Here is a 12445-nt window from a genome sequence, read left to right as displayed (position 1 = left end):
GGGCATCTCAACTCCCTCGGCGATGGAGGGGCTGAGGGTTAATTATAAATATTGTTATGCAATGCTATTCAGGGTATTAATTTCAGTAACTGTCCAGAGTCCCATCTTTCCAAACCAACTACCTAGTTTTTCTTAAACCTTTCTATAGTCTAAAATAGTCTTTCAACAATTTAATGTGTGCTTTCTGATCCTGATGGATTACTGGCTTTTTAACATCTATCGTTATGCCACATTATGCTAAGAAGGTGTTTATTATTTGTTAACATTACCCTTTATCAAACATATTTTACATCCTAACACATCTTAATAAACTGTAATGTACTGCAAGAAAAATAACATTTGTTTCAGAAAACCTACACTTACATTGCATGTTGCCCCTGTATTATAATGAGTGAATGTATTACATAGAGACACTGGGATTATGAGGGTTAGGTTGAGGTTAAGAGTTGGACTAAGCTGCCATTTAAGGATTTCTAAACAAATGAACAAAACTGTAATATATTGCGACTTATCAGTCCTTTAGGCCTCATATACACTGCAGCTCAAAAACACCTGTTTTCCAGACCTTTTAGTTTTTTTCTCTCTGCCTTTAAACACCCCTTAATGTTAAGAAATATAAATAAACAGCGCAAAAACAGATTTCTAAATCCACTCATAAAAATTATTATATAAAGTGCATAAATTAATAGTGAGTATCCTCAATTATATTATTATAAAACACCAAACGTCCATGTGTAATAAAGATCAGAAATTCCAGAAATTCTTCAAATATAAAGAAAAACTTCCACCTTCCACCCGTGCAAAAACCAACATCAAATGCACTCACCAGAGCTTGGTGAGTGAGAAGCCTTTAAGGAATTTTAAAGGGATCCTAAACCCTCTTTAGCATCCACTCTATAGAATTCTTCACCATCCGAATAGGCTCCACCGTTCAACCAGGAGAAAGAAATCTCAAATAGTGTAATATTGCTAAATGATAATAAAATTTCAAAGCAGAGAATAAAGCCACTCACATGTCAGCAACTTGTAAAAGGCACATTTATTGAATATAATAGCCTCCAGATAAAACATGAGCGTTTTAACAGCCTCCTTATTCCAGGAATCTCACATCAGCCACAGGATAGATCGGAGAATCCACACAGACCAACACAGCTCCCAAAGATGGCCGCTGGAACGCACCGCTCAGCGTGCGCTCCACTCACCGGAAGTGACGTCAGACGTACGGGGTATGGACCGGAAATGCGTCAATACGTTTCGCCCCTCCCATCGGGCGTTCTTGGGAGCTGTGTTGGTCTGTGTGGAGAACGCCCGATGGGAGGGGCGAAACGCGTTGACGCATTTCCGGTCCATATCCCGTACGTCTGACGTCACTTCCGGTGAGTGGAGCGCACACTGAGCGGTGCGTTCCAGCGGCCATCTTTGGGAGCTGTGTTGGTCTGTGTGGATTCTCTGCTCTATCCTGTGGCTGATGTAAGATTCCTGGAATAAGGAGGCTGTTAAAATGCTCATGTTTTATCTGGAGGCTATTATAGTCAATAAATGGGCCTTTTACAAGTTGCTGACATGTGAGTGGCCTTAATCTCTGCTTTGAAATATTATTATTTGGCAATATTACACTATTTGAGATTTCTTTCTCCTGGTTGAACGGTGGAGCCTATTCGGATGGTGAAGAATTCTATAGAGTGGATGCTAAAGAGGGTTTAGGATCCCTTTAAAATTCCTTAAAGGCTTCTCACTCACCAAGTTCTGGTGAGTGCATTTGATGTTGGTTTTTGCACGGGTGGAAGGTGGAAGTTTTTCTTTATATTTGAAGAATTTCTAGAATTTTTGATCTTTATTACACATGGACATTTGGTGCTATATAATAATATAATTGAGGATACTCACTATTAATTTATGCACTTTATATAATAATTTTTATGAGTGGATTTAGAAATCTATTTTTGCGCTGTTTATTTATATTTCTTATTGTTTGTGTTTTTTCACAATTTGCACAGCAGCAGTTTAGATTTTGTAGTTTTTGGCGCAGGAATAAGTTTTATTACCCCTTAATGTTAGCCTATGTACATCCATGCACACATAGATATTTACAGGTGTTTAGAAGCAGCAGTGTACAGAGTCAAAAAAAAAAACACTTGTGTGTTCTGAAACATGCAAACATGTGTATACAAGCAGCTGCTATAGAGTGCTAGGTAGGCTGGGGTGGGCAATGGAGGTATATATGGCTAAAAAAATCCTAGATGGTTTGACAAAGGGGAGGGCCTTGTTACCTCAAAACATGTAACTACGTCCCCACGGGCTCCACATCATCCCCTGGATGTTTCCTGCATCTCTGTTATGGCTTACTACTGGTGGCGCAGTCTGCACCATCCAGGGGGGGGGGGGTGCTGCACCATCCAAGGGGGTGCTGCCCCCTCCGGCTGTGTCTGGTCTGACTGTATGACACCAGCAGCGCTTCCACAGCACCGCCTGCATGGAGTCCACAGCCGCTTCCAAGCTCAGCTCTACCAACCCAGCTGTGACCCTATCAAGCTCTACAATTTTCCATGTGGATGTTTTATGCTTTTATCTTCTTAATAAATGTGAGTGCATTTCTCAATTTTATCTTCATTGATCCATTTATCTACATTTAGATGGTGACTCTTCTATGTGCTTTTCGTCTTGTTACAAACATGCATAAATGCGCATTAATACATTCTAATGGCCAGAATAATTTCATATTCTGGACAATAGAATGCAATGATGCCAAACATATGAACATGCACACATGAACAAGAACACACATATACACATAAGAACGTGCAAACATGCATGGAAAAATGTAACTTTTACCAAATTTCTCCTGCTGGTTTTCTCCTAAGTGTCCTTTGGAATACAGTGTGAATGGAGCCTAAACTTGGTGGTTGCATGCTAAGCACATTTTCAGCTAGTACAGAAAATACCTATTGATCCTGCTAGAAATCCAATGTTCTTGTAACTTTCTGTGCACTGAACTGAAATTTAAATGTTAGCTTTCCCAGTAGCCTCCCCCTCCACACGTGTTATGGAGATGAGAAGATGATTGTACTCCAAATCAGGAGAGCATCCTAGGTTTATAACCCTGCTCCTCCATAGATACAGTACATTGAGTTTACATTGTTACCCCAGGACTGTATGTCACTGGCAGGATTACTAGTTAAATATAAAGGTAAAAAAGGCAGAAAATGAAGTACAGGGTGAGATTAACCCCTTCCCGCCGATGTCACACAAATATGCGGCCTCACGGAACTGGGCTTTTTTCCACGGGAAAAATATTTGCGTACCTGTCTTTGTGTTGGGAGCGCGCCGCTCGGCACGCTCCCAGCACTGAGACCGCAGTGTGCAGCCCGGCTCCCTTGTTTTTTTCTCTCTATGAATGGAGAAGAGAGATACATTGTATCTCTCGAACTCCTGGCAGAGAGAGAAAAAAAAAGTTTGTAAAAAAAAAAAAAAAGAAGATAAATAAATAAAGAAATATTAAAAAAAAGAAAAGAAAAAATAAAGAAAAATAGCGAGATCAAGGTTTGATCTAGTTCAGTGCCAGGGTTTGTGTTTAGGTCAGGGTCAAGGTCAAAGGTCAAGGTCAGGATTTAAAGAAAAATTGGTATCAGTGTCAGTGTGTTTTAGGCAAAAAAAAAAGACAAAAACAAAATGCGCACTATGGTTTCTGGGCTGTACTATGGGTACAAACAACAAATAACATACACATATATGGTATTGCTGCGATCGTCAAGAGCTGGAGAATTTATTTTGGGTTGTTCTTTGGTGGTAGGTTATGGTCGTAAGAAGAAATACACAGCTAAATAAAAAAAAAAGGATTTTTTTTACTATTTTGGGCCAGTTTTCCTTTGATAATAAAAAAAATCAGAAGATATCCATTACCATTTACCACCAAATGAAAGCCCAATTTGTCCTGAAGAAATCAAGGTATAATCCACCTGGATATACAAAGTAGTTGTGGTGATATGTACGGTTTTACTAACACATGTCAACGTTGCAGAATTGTGCTTAGGCATTAAGATTGGTTTTACCCTCAGGAGTGAAGGGGTTAAGGGTCGAGGCTAAATTTAGGTTAAGGGTTAAATGAGATTTGGGTTTAAGGGGTTAAAGTGACATATTGGTTAGTGGGTATGCGAGTAGTAAATCAGGTATGATAAATGTGTGTTGATGTTACATTAAAGTGATACTAAAGGTTAATTTTTTATCTTTTTAAAATAACAAAAATGCTATATTCATGTTCTCAGTGCAATGGTTTTCCACAGGCCAGTGCCGATCCTCATCTTCTCGGGTCCCCTGCTGGCGCTTATGGCTTCTTCCGTCTGAGCAGTGCTCCCATAGCAAGCCGCTTCCTATAGGGGCACTGGTGCATGCTCGCTCCTGAGGCCTGCTCTCTTCATCCATATGACACAGCAGAGCATGGATTTGCCCCACCCCCTGCTCCCTCCTCACAGGCTGTGATTGATAGCAGCTAGAGCCAATGGCACTTGCTGCTGTGTCTTAGCCAATGAGAAGAGAGAAACTGGGAGAGTCGGAGCTCCTGTGCAAATCACTGGACTGAGATCAGGCTCAGGTAAGTATTAGAGGGGCTGAGGGAGCTGCTGCATGCTGAAGATTTTTTACCTTCATGCATAGAATGCGGGTCCGCCAGGCCGCATACGGCCCGCGGGCCGTAGTTTGCCCATTGCTGCTTTAGACTCTTTAACTTGTTTGAACCACCTAACAATGGTGGAGCAACATGAAGGGAGACTCTTGCAGGAGCCCACAGGAAGAACAAACAGGAAATTAAATTTCGAAAGGAAGCAGTAGCTGAGAGGTAAACTCTCACAGCACACAGTATTCTCACACAGTGCAGGGACATGTTTCTTAGAGTTTTTCAGAGCAGGACAAAAGGAAGGAATGACAATATCCTGGGTAAGGTGGAAGTCAGAGACCACATTGGAGCAGAAGGAGGCTTATCGCATCAAGACCACTTTTTCTCTGTGCAACACTATAAAAAGTTTCTTACAGGATAATTCCACCAATCCATACACTCTTCTTGCAGATGTGATAGCAACAAAAAAGCCACTCTATGAGTTAGGTCAAACAAAGGAATATACCTAATAGGTTTGAAGAATGGCCTCTGTAGAGCCAATAGAACTACACTGAGGTCCCAGGGGGACACAGGAAATTGGACAGGAGGAGAGGTGTGAGCTATGCTTTGCACAAAGGTCTCAAGTAAAAAAATTAGATGCCAGAAGTCTCTGCAACAGAAAAGTCAAGACTGAGATTTGTACCTTGCTGGTGCCCAAGGCCAGATGTTGGTCCAGACTAGACTGGAGGAAAAATAAAATACATCCCATGGAGTACTTTCTGGAATGAAAGTTCCTTGCCTCACACCAAGCAAAAGATATCCAGTTGGATTGTTGACTTTGTGAGGAAGTCAACTTCCTAGCCTTTAATATAGTAGAGATGGCAGAATCCAAAAGGCTTCTGTACATCGGGACTGTGGCTTCACCACCCATGACAATAATGCCAGTGACTGAGAAGCAGGATGGAACAATGGCCCTTGGGATAGGAGGAGTGGACAATCTGGAAGAACCCATGGGGCATCCATCAGGAGTCTGAGTACCATGTCCTCCTGGGCCAATTTGGTCTGCTGTGGATCACTAAAATGTTCTCCATCCTGATCCTGCAAAATAAACGGGATAATCTAGAGGGGTGGAATGGCATAGATCAAGATGAAGTGATCTGACTGAATCACCACAAAGGCCAGACAAACCTGTCCAGTTTGTTGTTGAACCTGAGCGCAAGTAAAAATACATCTGGCACATCCTATCTGTGGCAAAGGGCTTGAAATAAATGTGGATGTAGAGCCCATTCCCCTGGATCCAGATGCTGATGGCTGAAAAAGTCCACCTACCAATATTCTGCACCTAGGATGTGGGAGAGAGGACCAGAGCGTGAAGTTCTCGTACGATGTGAGTCCAGCACTGAAGGCACAATCAAAGCGTCCTGAGTTCCAGAATGTTCATGAGAAGGCGAGCTTTCTCTGATGACTACTGCTGTACTGAGAGGGTGTCCAGGACTGCACCCCAGCCTGACAGGCTGGCATCCTTTGTAGAAACTTTCCACAATTTAGGAAGAAAGAGATTCCTTAACTGCAGAGCTGGGCTGGGAACTCATCATGCTGGCCCTCAGGGTCAGATGCATGGGGCAGTCCTGTGGCTGAATCTGTGATTCCCACACTACAAGAATATTGAGTGGAAATGATCTGGAAAGAAACTGGATTTACAGCACTACCTCGAGGGAGGCAACCATGAAACTGAATGCCTCTGTATCCACCTGAAGCTCTGCAGAATTTGTACAGTCTGGTAGGTGCTGGCCATCAGGGACATGGAAGACTGGTTCTTCAACAGAAGATCATCCAGGTAGCCGACAACATGAGTGTGGAGAGAAAATGGAGTGAACACCTTGGTGAAAAACTGCGGTGCCATTGACAAGCCAAATGGAAGGGCAACCAATTGGTAGTACTAGTCACCCACTGCAAAACACAGCATCTGTGTTGCAGAAAAATAGGAATGTGCAGATAAACATCCATGATATCTATGGAGATCAGAAAATCCCTTGGAAGAAGAAAGACAAAGACTAGCCTGGCATTTTCCATATCATTGTGTAGCAAAAGTGAACTATACTTCTTGTATTGGGATTCTGCCTAAACTGAAATGCTTCTTCTGATCCTTTGTAACACATTAGTACTTAATTTGCGATTCCTTTTGCAGACTGGTTATGTACTTGGCCTGTCTTTCTCAACGTTATGTTATTTTTCTCTCTACTGCCTATCATAATCTCTATTAAGACTCTGGATCTACACCACAAATTGCTCATGGTCTACACTTTTGCCTATCAGCTTTATACTTAACCTTGGTCTTCAACTTGCATATCTATTCTTGTCTACGATTGTAATCTTTAGGCTATCATGGATCAGCAAAACCCCCCTTGGGGTTACTGGTGAAGATCAGACATTGGAGCCTCACCTTCTGTTGGTAATAGAAAGGTTTCAGGCTATACTATAAAAAATTTTCCTGACAGATGACATTCAACTACTTCAAAATACAACAGATGATCCTTAGTTATTTTTCTATCGCAAATGAACGAATAACTGAGTGAATGAATAAAAAGGTAATACATTCTGCCTCACTTTCCTATGCCACTTCTTTCCCCTTCTAGAAAATCTATGCCAATATTTATCTTTGGAAAAACAATGCTACCCTTTTTTGGTGACATTTGGCTTCTGATTGATTGATCCAATGTCAGTTCCCAACTCTGAAACAGACAAAGTGAGCTAAGCTTAGCTAAGAATACATCACTTTTGCATAGCAATGCACACCAAGCACAAAAGGTAGGGAATGCTTCTTGATGTTAGGAGGAAGTTGGTCATTTATGTAGTGTTGGCAACCTGCTTAGACAGGACTTGTCTAAGCAGGTTGCCAACACTTTGCCAACACTTTGTCTACAGGTGGTTTCAACCAATGATGTACAGGGCATCTCAACTGTGGTCTAAAACATTACCAAAGGGCTGCACCTAATGTTCAGCATAGGTAATGCTATAGAGGACTGTCATAGACTGCAGACATTCTAAAGCAAATGATAGTCAGAGATTGTGGGCATGCTATATATTTAATTGTAGATTAAAACTATGCTGCAGATTGCAGAGGCTAGTAGAGATCACCCTTCAAAGTATGTCTAAAACCAAAACTTTTTTCAATTTTAGATAGAGTAGTGGAAGGATAAAACCACTGTCAAAAATTTTTTTTTGCAGCCATCTGTATTTTATTACGGAGATTTCTCTTCAATTCCTGTCCTTTAGCCTCAACTGGAAGTGAGAGGTATCTTTCCAGTATAAAGGATATTCCCTTTTAGACATTTATCACAGGAACAAATACGATCATTGGAAGATTGACCCTTTATTCTAATTCTGGTGACATTTTAAAATTTTGGATTTGCCCTCACTTTCATTCACAGTGGCAATGATAAAACCAGAGTTTTAACCTTCTTCCCTCTATCCAAATATAACAAAAATGCATTTACTTTTAGTTATAATTTAACAAATCAATGTTTCACTCCCATTATAGATTGCTAGGGTTCAAAGGTTGCATAGTCAGTACCAAAGAGCCACAGGTTGGGTAACAGGGGCTAAGACAGTATTAAAAGAAAACTTATGAAAATGCTAGAAGAGTGGCATCAGAAAAAAGACCAAGGGGTCCATCGAGTCTGCCCCTTATTTTGTAATTTATACTGAATATAAAGTGGGTCTCTGCTTGACCCAAACATGTTTTAATTCACTTTCTGTTGACTGACTCACAAGCATCAACTACCCTTTAGGTGAAATAATACTTTTAAAGATTAGTTTTGAACTTTCCACCTGCTAGTTTGAGGTCATGTCCCTGTGTTCTTGATCTTGTGTCACATTAAAAATACTGCCCTCCTGAACCTTATTCACTCTCTTGATATATTTTTGCTAATAATAAGGACCTTTTGTTGCTTTGTGTCACCCCTCAATGCTTTTTCTTACTAACCTAGAATAAGTAATTGCTAAAAAAAATGTAACTTTACTTCGATTTGAATATTTGTTCTGGATCAGTAATTCACACAGTACTGAAGACAGTGGGTCAGCATCTGTATAACAAAAAGGCAACTAGCATTTTCACAAGGAATCCAGTAATTCCATTGTCTTTATATCTCTTTTCAAAGGTGTATGTTAATGTTTTGCATACTGAACTCACAATATACAGTAGATAAGGATTGCGATTTATTAGACTGAATTATTACTGTTACAAAATTCTGTGCAAAAGGCTTTTGATAAGTAGTGTCATATTTAACACATAACTTTAACATACTAATGAACCTTCACCTTCCCACAATGAACATAATCATTATGTAGACTTTTTTTTTGTTTCTACAGTATATTAATAGATGTTGTCATGTCTCTTGTGATTTATACTGTCAGCATACATGTATGGACAGAGTCTGGTGCAATTCCAATCCACAATAGCCAAGAGCTGCCACAATGGAGCTAGACTACTCAGTGCACTTGTCTGCGTATTTCATAAATATATGATCGGCAGCACTCCAAACAATCCACTTTATTAGACCAGGATAAAACCAATATAGACAGTGGAAATACAGTGGGAGACTGGCAGGTAAACACGTTTCATGCTAAAGACAGTGCTTATTAACTACCCCTTAATGAATAAGCGCTGTCTTTAGCATAAAACACGTTTATCTGCCAGTCCCCCACTGTATTTCCACTGTCTATATTGGTTTTATCTTGGTTCAATAAAGTGGATTGTTTGGAGTGCAGCTGATTGGACTTCCTTTGTTCACATGCATATTAAGGTTGATATGTTTTTAATTCAAAGGGGACAATATAGATAAAATATACATTTTTAGACCCCCTTGAGCTACACTAGTCAGTCTTGATGTTTGTGGTGGATATACAGTATGTGCTTGGAGCTGAATTGATATGGGAAGTTCTAACATGACAAATATCAGCCCAATTTCAAAGATATATGTCATCATTTTGTGTCTCTCTTTTTAATTACTCTGCTATCTCCCCTTGAACAGAAGGTGAGTTTGGATGCTTTGTTTGCTCTGACACATCTTCAGCACAGATGAATTCATTAACTATAACTCTTGTTAAATATTGTAATGCTATATACAGTATTTATAAATGTTCTATGATAAGTTATTAACATTACAATTTGTTTAATATATTTTTAGATACTCTAACCGATGAAGCAGATTGTTTTATCTGAAAAATGCTACAAATGCTCCCCTGACCCCTTCACTAAAATCAGCTTGTAATAAAGTGATAGATCTTCTTCATTGGAATATGCAGATGCTGACCGGTGGGCTGTTGAGGGTAGTTGGTCTGTATCAAATGCTGCTTTATGCAATGACATATCTGTCTATATAGTATGCCCTCTTGCTGAGCCTAACTCTTCTATAAGACACATAAATTGAATCCAAAGTACCTTTAATTCACAAAGAAAACTACAAAGGATGCTTTTTTTTCAACTGTTAACTAAACCCCATCTCTGTGATAAAACTTAAGCCGAGGAAGTATAGGGGGGCATAGTGGGACTAGCTAAAGACAGTACTTGCTAGTACTAAACACAGGAGGGGGTCAAGGGAACATACCAAGAGTACAAATAAACAAGATGCTGTGGCATTACTCTCCCTACTAGGTGACAGTAGATATTTGAATCCCTATGCCATATTTTCTCTTCCGTTCTAGTAAGACTGCTGTCACCAGGACAGGAAATGAGAGTACATCTCTGTAACAAAGCCCCAAGTGAGCAGTTAAAACCAGCCAGGGACTTAAATCCTTTCCCACTCAGAAACCAGGAAAAGTTTTAGTCTTGACAAACACTGTAGGCATTTCAGTTCACATTCTTTTTTTTTTTCTTTAATGGCATCTGTTTGTTCTAACGTTTGTAAATCAGCCCACAGACAAAAAAGCTGTGACAATAAAAAGTGTGAATATGTTCCATAGTAACACTCCCTGGCAGCAGCAGGAGCAGAATATGTATTGTTACATGAAATAGACTATGAAGCTTCCTGTATCACAATAAACTCATCTGTCTCTTCACCTTTTACACACCACTTATGGAAGTATGATGCAGCTCTGTCTGTTTCATATGTCAAATACCTTTGCTACGTTAACTGTTGCACATTGCACTTTGAACAGAATATCCTGTCCATCACATTGTCTACAATTACAAACATTGGTACTACATATGAAATGTTTTTTTATAGTATCCGATGTTTCTAAATAACCAAATAAAAATCATTATAACTCCCATTTTGAAAGCCAGACAAATGTTGGAGTTGTTCACATGGTCATTATAATCTTAACTGCAAACAACAACCTTCCACCATACATGTTCTGAAAGCACAAGCCATATGGAATTAAGGCCATGGAACGCACTGTTTCATCTATTTAGCATTATATTATAATTGTTCCCATAAAATCATTCCTAAACCTCTAATAAGTGGGGGACTCCTAATATTTCTGTATCCCTTAGGAAATGTTACCTTGAGAGGACAGTGTACACAGTGGTGGATTTCCACCATAAATGGACCCTTGGGGGTTTATTTACTAAAGCTGGAGAGTCCAAAATCAGACTCCCTTCTGCATAGAAACCAATCAGCTTCTAACCTCAGCTTGTTCAATGAAGCTTTGGCAATGAAACCTGGAAGCTGATTGGTTTCTATGCAGAAGTGAGTCTGATTTTGCACTCTCCAGCTTTAGTAAATAAACCCCTTGATGTCTCTACTGTGTGCTGGAAATGGAGATTGGGAACAGAGAGTCATTGGCACTCAATACACACTAATCTCACTCATCTTATTGCCAGAAGTGAGTTTGGAGCTAGGGAACATGATGTGGATTTCATTTTATAATAGTGATCAGACAACTACATAGATGTCCAAATTACTTCTACTGACAGCTGGAGCACATGCCTGCTTATGTAAAACTAAATATGTCATTGGCCATCTTTAAAGAAGTACAGCTATGATGTAATGCATGCTATTCTGTACAGTATGCCCTTGGCAGCCAAAAAGTTAAATAACACCTTTCCAAGAGAAATGTGGAAGCATCAAAGTTAACTCATAACTCTGCTTGTTGTCTGCTTGTCATCTTGACCCTCTGGCTTGAATACTCACTAACCCCATACATAAAGACTAATTTTTTCTTAGGGGATTCCTGGTATGAATATTTGTTCTGCAATATTTCACGCATTTTTTACTTTGGGTAAGAGAAAATTGCGCAGTGTCTTTTTAACATGAATAATGAGCAACAGCAGACATTCTGTCCACCTTTCATCTAAAGACCATGTCACACTGAACTGAAGCGTAGCCTATACTGTATTTAGACAATACATGAAAATAAATAAACCATTGTTCTCCAGTTTATCCAACTATAAAACATCAAATTGCTAAACTACTTAGCTTTTCTTAAAATGTAAGCCTATCAGTCTTCCACAGAAATTTCATTTCCACAATTTCTACTTTTAGGGGCTAGTTAGAAACTACCGCACAGCTTATTTCCAGAAACATGTTCTTTCAGCCATTACCTGAAGCTCATGACCATAGTTGAAGCTGGGGGGTGTAGATTGATTGTACAATTACACATTTATTTTTATATACATGACAATCCTTGATCTATTATATGGATATTCAGAAGAGGTTGTGATTATGGATTTATGACAACCACTGTTGAGCTTTGAGGAGAAGAGCCCTCTCTTTGCAGTGGCAAAGGAATTCAGACATCGAAGCCTGAAGAAGGTAGTATGTTCATTATGTGACCCCCTGGCTGAGCACCACATTCCTTTCTAAGTAGTCCAATGCTGGGGTCATCGTACTTTATTTATTGATATTGTTCTCC

The sequence above is a fragment of the Staurois parvus genome, unplaced genomic scaffold (genome assembly GCF_062004578.1).
Source record: "Staurois parvus isolate SC_StPar_1 unplaced genomic scaffold, SC_StPar_1.0 ptg000031l, whole genome shotgun sequence".
NCBI lineage: Eukaryota > Metazoa > Chordata > Amphibia > Anura > Ranidae > Staurois > Staurois parvus.
This window is presented reverse-complemented; position numbering follows the sequence as displayed.